Below are 7533 nucleotides of genomic sequence, written 5' to 3' on the forward strand. Positions count from 1 at the left end.
CAGAATAGGATTACCGTACCACTCTAGTGCGGATCTTACTCTAGTTGACCTACGAGGTTCGGTAGTGTCGGATGTGGGGTTCTGGCAAACCCTTAAGGTTCGAACACTGGGGTGCGTGCGAAGTCTTTCCTTTCCACCAATCCACGCCCTAGCTCACTAAGATCTCGCGGATGAACTCGATGAACTCGCAACACAGAAAGACACGAGGTTTATACTGGTTCGGGCCACCGTTGTGGTGTAATACCCTACTCCAGTGTGGTGGTGGTGGATTGCCTCTAGGTCTAATGATGAACAGTACAAGGGAAGAACATCCTCATGAGGTTGAGGTATTCTTGAGCTCGGTGAGCTTGTGTGTGTGAGGATGGTCTGAATGATCCGTCGCCCCCTTCCTAAGGTGGTGGCTAGTCCTATTTATATTGGCCCTGGCCCTCTTCCCAAATATCGAGCGGGAAGGGAGCCAACAATGGCGGGCCAATTTGAAGGGGGACAACTAGTATAAGCTATCCTGACAAAAGTGGTCTTCGCCTGCGAAAAGCTCTGTGGTGACGCCGTCTTGGGCTCCACGATGACCTCCGTCTTGCCGTCCTCCTGGTCTTGGTCTCGTTGCACCAATATAGCAATCTTTGCCTGATGCCTCGGTACTCTTCGCCTGCGCTGGCCTCCTTAGCACCAAAGAGGAAACAAGGACGCTGCGTGCGCTGGCGCCTGCCTGGTGTCATGCATCATGGCTCATATCATGAGGGTCTCGTGAGGTTTGCCCCACCTTGATGTCTCCGCTCCTCGTGAGCTTGCCCGGCTAGGCCACTCCCGAGGAGGTCTTGCATCGTCCGCCTCGCAAGGCTTGGACCCTCGCGAGGGTCTTGGATGCCTTGTTGATGAAGATGGGCTGTACGGCCTGCTGGCTCAGCCATGCCGCGGGCCGCAGGCGGGCAAGTCTGGGGACTCCCATTCCCAGAACACCGACAGTAGCCCCCGGGCCCAAGGTGCGCTCGGGCTTGGCTTCGTGGTGAAGCCAAGGGCCAAGTTCGGAGCACCATGGGCCCCAAAAGCCTGCAGCCTCGATTGATGCGTGGTGGATGATTGGACGTGGGCGTCTCCGCTTCCTCATGTTGCCTCGACAACTGCTCGATTTGTCAGGTCCCTACAACATGCAAGGAAAGCCATCATTACCTGCGATTGTGGGAGACGCCGGTTGGCCTTCCCTTGCTATAAATGGGGAGGGGGGCGGAGCCCCCGTTGCCCATCTCTTCCTCGCTTGCTTGCTTCTTCCTCCTTGCTCCACTGCTGACAACAATGGCGCCCATCAGAAAGTTCTCTACTGAAGAGAAAGGAAAGGCTCCCCGCGATGATCCGAGGCCTCTTCCACCGAAGAAGAGGTCGATCCATCGCCGCGATGAAGCGGCGATGCAGGTGGTGTCGAGGCCTTGGTGCGAGCGGCCTCCTCCGGGGTACCCGCTGCCCTTGTACGCCCAAGCCGAGGGCTTGGGAGGACGGAGTGACGAGCAGCGCCACCCACGCCGCATGCAGGGCCGCCGCGCCACGGCGACGTGCGCCGTCGCCCCCGGGGTTCACGTCGTGGACTCCTCGCATGAGTTGGTGCTGTGGGCACCGATGCCTCCAAGCTCCTGGATCCGCTTCCCTTGGTTCTTCTCCGACGTGATGCCGCCGAGGAGGCCTCTCGACCTCTGGCTGCAGCACGCCGACTGTAGCGCTCTGGTGACCGGAGCGGAGATCGAAGCGGCCCCCACCGGCAAGATCTTCATGACGCGCGGCTGGGGAGAGATCGCGCAGGTCTGCCGTGCGAGGGGCGCCCTCGCGATCCACTTCGAGTACGACGGTGTCTCCATGATCTTCTTCAAGGTCTTCGATGCCGAGGGCCGCCGCCTGAAGTGCTGCTCCAGAGAGGAGCGCGAGGCTGATGCGCTCCCCACTCGTGACCACTCTAGCAGCAGCAGCAGCCCTTGGGAGTCTAGCAGCTCTCCTGAGCTCTATGAGACTCCGGAGACGAGCGATGACAGCTACGTGCCCCCAAGCTCTCGCCGCGCTCGGAGCAGAGCTGCGGCGTCCGGCCGTCGCCGCTGCTGATTTGGATGGGGTTGGCGCCGGCCTCCCGTGGCCCACTGTTGATGATGGTGTCCACCCCGGAAGGATGTAGATAGGATCCCCCTTAGTATCGGCTTTTGTTTCCTGCAATGAATCATGAATTACCCCGTGGGGGCATGTAAGGGTCCGTAATGTATTTTGTGCTTATCTTCCCTGTTATGAAAATTTGGTGAACGCATGTCCAGTTAGGGCTCGGTCCCCCTTTCTTTCCTCGCGATAGCTTGTTGCTCTACGCCGACAGGTCCCGGTCCCCAGGTAGGCTACAGCCATTGCTGGTATGCCAGGTCGCGTGCCATGGTCAAGGCCAGGAGGTGTGCGGCCCGAGGTCCAGTAAGAGCCCCTGAGGCGCGATGCTCAGGAGGTCCCCCTTAGCGCTCAAGCAGCCATGGTAAGGCGAGAAAGGGAGTTGACGTGGCCGCAACGGGGCTGCGGCAAGGCGTGAGTGACCATTAGGCCCAAACATTTAGCCAATCCGAGTGCGGGACTTATCTCATTGATCTCGTGGCGACTCCCGACGTTGCACTAGGGCTGCACGCCTACTCGTATGGCATAGCTAGGATGGCCCATACGAGTTTCCCTCCCCTCATGCTATCCTTAGTGCTCTACGTCCTCAGGTCCCGGCCCTCGAGCAAGCTCAGCTACCGCTGGTATGCCAGGTCACGATGCCGTGGTCAAGGCCAGGGGTGAGGGCTGGAGAGCCAATAAGAGCTCCTGAGTCGCGATGCTCAGGAGCCCCCCTTTTAACGCGCAAGAGAATTGCACGAGAGAAAAGGAGACTCGTGGTGCCGCCTGCTATCCTTCCCACGGGGTCCCTGTGAATGGCACAAGAAGAAACACGGTTTGCCGTTAGAGCTGTCAGCCTGCCTCTGGTTGCTCTGGATGAGGAGAAGGCACTGAGGGCCTGGTGAGGTGACATGCGCGGGGCGTGCCGCGAGCCAGAGCTCGACCGCTCAGATTTGTCGGCGTGGCAGGGACGGACCCATGCACCAGCGACGTGCCTGTGTGGAGGCCCCGGGGGAGATGATGATTGAGCAGGTGATAGCAGTTGGCAGGTTAAGCATGGAGAGCATATCAGCTTGGATAAATGCAGGAAGACACATGCCACCAGGTCCGGCCCGAGCGGCTTGGGGATGATGCAGCCCGAGGGGCGCCCCCAACAAGGTAAGCTGAAGACATAAGCAAAAGGGATACATGCCGTAGGGACGGACCCACGCGGCTTGGGAATAATGCAGCCCGTGGGGCACTCCCAGCTAAACGAGCTTGGAAGATGTCACCTAGTTCTGTAGACGAAGTAGAGTTGGTGCAGCTGAAGGCGTGTGTTGAAGAAATGACTCCTCATGAGCCGCCAGAACCCTGAGCCTCGGGAGGCTCCGAGGGTTCGGGAGTTTCCCTGAAGACCGTCTCCATCTCCTCCAGAACGGCGTGGTACCTGGCTTCCTAAGCCGCCAGGACACGTCGCATGTTGCGCTGATAGGCCGATGCCATGCTCGGCAAGCCAAAGGGCATACGAACATAGCTGTGCGGCGGGCCCTCGTAGCGGCCCACACGCGAAGGCCAGAAACGCTCCTGAGATGCGGCCCTGTTGAGCCCTAGGACGTCGATGCAGACACGCAACCCAGCATCCTCGCCAGGATGCGGAGCTGCGCCCCGTGGGCGGCTATCGCCGCACATGGCTCTTGCTTCTTGCAGTTCCTGGATGGTCTTGGTGGTGAACTCCTGAGTGGTGGGAACTCCTTGCCCTGTGCTCTCCTGAGGGTCACGTGCCATGAAGCACGCTTCCAAGTGGTGCCCAAGCGCCTCCCTCGTGAGGTTGGCAAGGTCTGAGGCTCTCTAGAAGAGAGCCTCCGAGCCCTGCCCGAGGAGGGCGCTGGGCGCGCCTTCCTATGCGACGGAGGGAGGCTCCCCTGGAGCGGGCGCTGGTCCTGACATGGCTTCTGCCGCGACGCCGTCCTCCTGAGGTCCTGCACGGCGCGGCTTCTTCTTGGGGATGGCCTCCAGAGGGCCTTCATTTCTGCTGTCGGGGTCGTCGATTACTACAGCTTGAAAGGCGCGCTCGAGGGAGCACACTGCATCCCTCTCTTCACATGGGACCATGATGATTCCTTCGCTTCCTGGCATCTTGAGAACGTTGTAGCCATGATGAGTGACTGCCATGAACTTGGCCAGGGCTGGGTACCCGAGGATGGCATTGTACGGCAGGCAGATGTGCGCGACGTCGAAGTCGATGAGCTCGGTGTGGTAGTTCTTGCGCTCCCCGAAGGTGACAGGCAGGCAGACCTGCCCTATCGGCGTGGTGGAGCCGTCGGTCACTCCGAGAAAGGCTTGGTGGGCTGGAGCTGCTCATATGGCACTTGGAGGTTGTCAAACGTGTCGACGGACAGGACATTGAGCCCTGCACCGCCGTCGATGAGGGTCTTGGTGACCTGCACATTGCTGATGACTGGGGAACACAGCATAGGGAGGGTGCCAGCGATGGCTGCGCACTTGAGTTGATCCGCCAAGTTGAAAGTGACAGCGCATTGGGACCACCTGAGCAGGCGCGTGGCCTCGAGCTTGGGGAGCGCCGCGTTCACCTCGCGAGCAAACTGCTTGAAGACGCGCTGAGAGGCTGGGGCCTGGGCGCCGCCCAAAATGCAGGCGATCGCGCGCGGCTCCTGGAAGCCCCCAGCCCCCTCGTCCTGGTGGTGGTCGTCATTCCTTCTTGGTGGCGGCAGCGGGGGAAGACCGGTGTTGCCCTGGGGGCGATCCTCACGAGGCGGGTCCCTCCAGGCGCCCTCACGAGGCTGGTCCTGCCAGCAGTCCTCACGAGGCCGGTCGCGCCACTCCTGGCATGGGCCACGGTCGTCCCAGCATCCGCCTCCATGTCCTTCTCCGCGGCCGTAGCCCGGGTGGTTGCGCTCGGGGCGTCGACCGTAGCGTCCTTCTCGTATGGCTCTGAGCTCTTGACAGTCGCTGGTGTTGTGGGTGTTCAGGTTGTGGAAGGCGCAGAACGGTTGGCCATTCTTGGATGACTCAGGCTGATCTCTGCCCCGCTTGATGTCGGGCTCCGCTGCGAGCACAGCTACCTCCTTGCGCTTCACGTCCTTGGCCTTGGCCTTCTTCTCCTCCGCGCCCACGGCTGGTGGCTCAAGGAGAGAGAGGCGCCCCTCCTCAGCTCTTGCGCACCTGGTCGCCAGGTTGATGAGATGTGCAGAGCTCCTCGTGGATGGCGAGCTCTTCCTTCATCTTGACGTCACGGACGCCGTCAGAGAACGCGGAGATGATGGCCTCGTCCGTGACCTTGGGGATCTTGAGGCGGGTGTTGTTGAAGCACTGGATGTACTTCTGGAGGGTCTCTCCTGGCTGCTGCCTGATGCGGTGTAGGTCACCCATGGCCGGTGGGCGGTCGCGAGTGCCCTGGAAGTTGGCGACGAAGCGATCGCGCATCTCGTCCCAGGAGGAGATCGAGCCGTGCTGCAGGTTCAGGAGCCAGGAGCGAGCTCCATCCTTGAGAGCCATGGGAAACTAGTTCGCCATGACCTTTTTGTCGTTGTTGGCCGCTTCGATGCTCAGCTCATAGAGCTGCAGGAATTCCGCGGGGTCGGCGGTACCGTCATAGCGAGGAGGCAGATCCGGCTTGAACTTGCCCGGCCAGGCGACGCTACACAGCTCGGGAGTGAAGGTGCGGCAGCCAGCCGTGGTTGCCGGGGCCCGCTCCGGAGGTGGAGCTTGGTCTTGACGGGGTCCGCGCTACACCGCTGCGGGCGGTGCGCGGTCTTGACGAGGTGGTGCGGGGAGCGCAGGTGCAGCTTCTCACGACCGCGGAATTTCTTGGCAGCTTCGCTCTTCACGCGCGGGCGCCGGGCGCGGCGGATCACGTCGTGGAGCCGCGCGCCTTGGTGCCAAGGCGACGTCTTGGGGCTGAGGTGGTGGAGGCGCGCCATGAGCCCCGTCGCCCATGACTGGTTGAGGGGGTGGCAGAGAGTGGGACGGCGCCGGAGATCCCCCCGCGGCGCGGATGAGCTCGGCGACGCATTCGAGCCACTCCTCGTAGAGGTCGTCGACGGGGCGGTAGCGCAGGAGCTCGTTCGTGCGAGGAGCGCGGCCTGTGCCTCCATGGGAGCGCGGTGCACATGGGATGAAGAACCGGCAGGGGTCAGTGATGGAGTGGCGGTGCGGCCGTCCTGCCAACTCAACAAACACCATAGGAGACACCTGTAGAGCACCTTTATAATCACCCGGTTACGTTGTGACGTTTGGTAGCACACAAAGTGTTCTTCCGGTATCTGGGAGTTGGATGATCTCATAGTCATAGGAACATGTATAAGTTATGGAGAAAGCAATAGCAACAAACTAAACGATCATCATGCCAAGGTAACGGATGGGTCAAGTCAATCACATCATTCTCTAATGATGTGATCCCGTTAATAAAATGACAACTCATGTCTATGGTTAGGAAACATAACCATCATTGATTCAACGAGCTAGTTAAGTAGAGGCAAACTAGTGACACTCTGTTTGTCTATGTATTCACACATGTACTAAGTTTCCGGTTAATACAATTCTAGCATGAATAATAAACATTTATCATGATATAAGGAAATATAAATAACAACTTTATTATTGCCTCTAGGGCATATTTCCTTCAAAACTCATCTCCTTAGCCATCCGAAGACCATGAAGCAAGGCCTCATACTCAGCTGCATTGTTAGTACAAGGGAACATCAACCGGAGAATATAAGAGAATTTATCACCTCATGGGGAAGTTAATACAACTCCAGCCCCCGAGCCTTCCAACTGGCTTGATCCATCAAAGTGAATAGTCCAGTACGTGTTGTCCGGCTTCTCTTCAGGCGTCTGCAACTCTGTCCAATCACTGATAAAATCCACAAGTGCTTGAGACTTGATGGCTGTACGGGGCGTATACTTTAAACCATGAGGCCCAAGCTCAATGGCCCACTTGGCTACCCGCCCTGTGGCTTCTCTATTTTGACTAATATCCCCTAAGGGGGCAGAACTAACCACAATGATAGGATGACCTAGAAAGTAGTGCTTAAGCACCGGCTAGCCATAAAAACCCCATACACCAACTTCTGCCAATGCGGATACCTCTGTTTGGACTCAATAAGGACCTCATTGATGTAGTAAACCGGTCGTTGAACCGGATATTCTTTGCCAGTTTCCTTCCTTTCCACTACAATGGCAACACTGACAGCTCGGCTATTGGCAGCCACATATAACAGCAAAGGTTCCTTATCAATGGGAGCAGCAAGAACTGGTGGCTCAGCCAATTGTTTCTTCAAGGCCTCGAAGGTCTGATCAGCAGCATCACTCCAGACAAAGTGATCTGTCTTCTTCATCATCTGGTACAGAGGAATAGCCTTCTCACCCAACCGGCTTATAAACCGGCTTAAGGCCGCAATACGACCCGCCACGCGTTGAACATCATTA

Source organism: Triticum urartu, chromosome 2A (genome assembly GCF_056163025.1).
Source record: "Triticum urartu cultivar PI428250 chromosome 2A, HENAU_Tu73, whole genome shotgun sequence".
In the NCBI taxonomy this organism is placed as follows: Eukaryota; Viridiplantae; Streptophyta; class Magnoliopsida; order Poales; family Poaceae; genus Triticum; species Triticum urartu.